The 1,702-nt window shown below is 45.5% G+C and overlaps 1 protein-coding gene across 1 annotated transcript in view; it reads right to left on the bottom strand.

Annotated features, from left to right (window-relative positions):
* The window catches only part of LOC126402867 (uncharacterized), a 38,950-nt gene extending 37,892 nt beyond the window's left edge, over positions 1-1,058 (bottom strand). The window contains exon 1 of the mRNA XM_050065188.1: positions 909-1,058. The gene's annotated coding sequence lies outside the window, so the exon portion shown is untranslated. The remainder of the gene's footprint in view (positions 1-908) is intronic.
* Between the last annotated feature and the right edge of the window lie 644 nt (positions 1,059-1,702).

The following is a 1,702-nucleotide window of genomic DNA, read 5'->3' as shown; positions in this document are numbered from 1 at the left end:
CTAACCAAGTAACCTTAACAAGTAAACATACACAGCTAACGTTACACGGCTAACAGCTACAGCTACACAAGTAACCTTACACAGCTAACAGGTACAGCTAACGTTACACGGCTAACAGCTACAGCTACACAAGTAACCTTACACAGCTAACAGCTACAGCTAATGTTACACGGCTAAGAGCTACAGCTACACAAGTAACCTTACACAGCTAACAGCTACAGCTACACAGCTAACGTTACACGGCTAACAGCTACAGCTACACAAGTAACCTTACACAGCTAACAGCTACAGCTACACAAGTAACCTTACACAGCTAACAGGTACAGCTACACAAGTAACCTTATACAGCTAACGTTACACGGATAACAGCTACATGGCCAACAGCTACAGCTACACAAGTAAACTTACACAGCTAACAGGTACAGCTACACAAGTAACCTTACACAGCTAACGTTACACGGCTAACAGCTACATGGCTAACAGCTACAGCTACACGAGTAACGTTACACAGCTAACAGGTACAGCTAACGTTACACGGCTAACAGCTACAGCTACACAAGTAACCTTACTCAGCTAACGTGACACGGCTAAGAGCTACAGTTACACAAGTAACCTTACACAGCTAACAGGTACAGCTACACAGCTAACGTTACACGGCTAACAGCTACAGCTATACAAGTAACCTTACACAGCTAACAGGTACAGCTAACGTTACATGGCTAACAGCTACAGCTATACAAGTAACCTTATACAGCTAATGTTACACGGCTAACAGGCTACAGCTATACAAGTAACCTTATACAGCTAATGTTACACGGCTAACAGTTACAGCTACACAGGTAACGCTAGGCCTATATTGTCAACACATAACTCAAATTGATTAAACATGGTAAAACATGATAACTTACCTCCTCCGATGTTGAAGGCGTCTCACGGAGAGTTGGTATGGCTCCAACATTGAGCCAGAGTTTAGTGGCAAAGGTTGACTGGAACTGAAATAGGTTACTGAAAGAGTCCGGTGTAAAATGCTCAGCACATATATGTTGTATTAGGGTTTCGCGGTGCCCTCCTGGTTATCCCAGAGGCTTGAAGGATCAGGGCAAGCTGGGACGCGTTCAGCATGTCTGATCCCCATAGAAGCCAGAGAAAGGCAAAAAACAACCATGCACTGTGTTCCAGTACACCGCACAACCTCAGTGGTGGTAAAAGAAAATAAAGAAATAAACAATCCCTGTGTTCCAGTACACCGCACAACCTCAGGGATTAAGTGTAAAAAAAAAATTGCGAGTGCTTACCAGATGAGTGTCCCTAAGTCCAAAAGTAATTATTAGTATTTGTTGTGCTTGCTGTCACTATGCCCTGTCTGCTGGGATGTCATGAATCCCACTAAGTATCTCAGTCATGGTGCCGACGGAAGACGTCGGTGACCCCGCCTATTGGTGACGTCACCGCCAATACGCGACGATATGGGATATACCTGTAGTAGGGATGAAGTTTTTGTGAAAAAAAAACGGAGAAAAGCGGTGTCAATTGAAGGAAATGGGCTGTGCTGGTGAGGGAAAGGCATGCTGGGAGGTAGGAGCCTGCTAAGCCCGCCAGAGGATGGCGGTGCTTTTTCTGGTAGTGACGTCACTATCAGTAACCCCGCCCATGCGTGGCGATGCAGCAGTCAGAGGCAAGTACTCCTGCCAGGCAGTGAGGT

The sequence above is a fragment of the Epinephelus moara genome, chromosome 16 (genome assembly GCF_006386435.1).
Source record: "Epinephelus moara isolate mb chromosome 16, YSFRI_EMoa_1.0, whole genome shotgun sequence".
In the NCBI taxonomy this organism is placed as follows: Eukaryota; Metazoa; Chordata; class Actinopteri; order Perciformes; family Serranidae; genus Epinephelus; species Epinephelus moara.
Note: the sequence above shows the minus strand (reverse complement) of the source record. Positions and strands in the feature narration are given on the sequence as shown.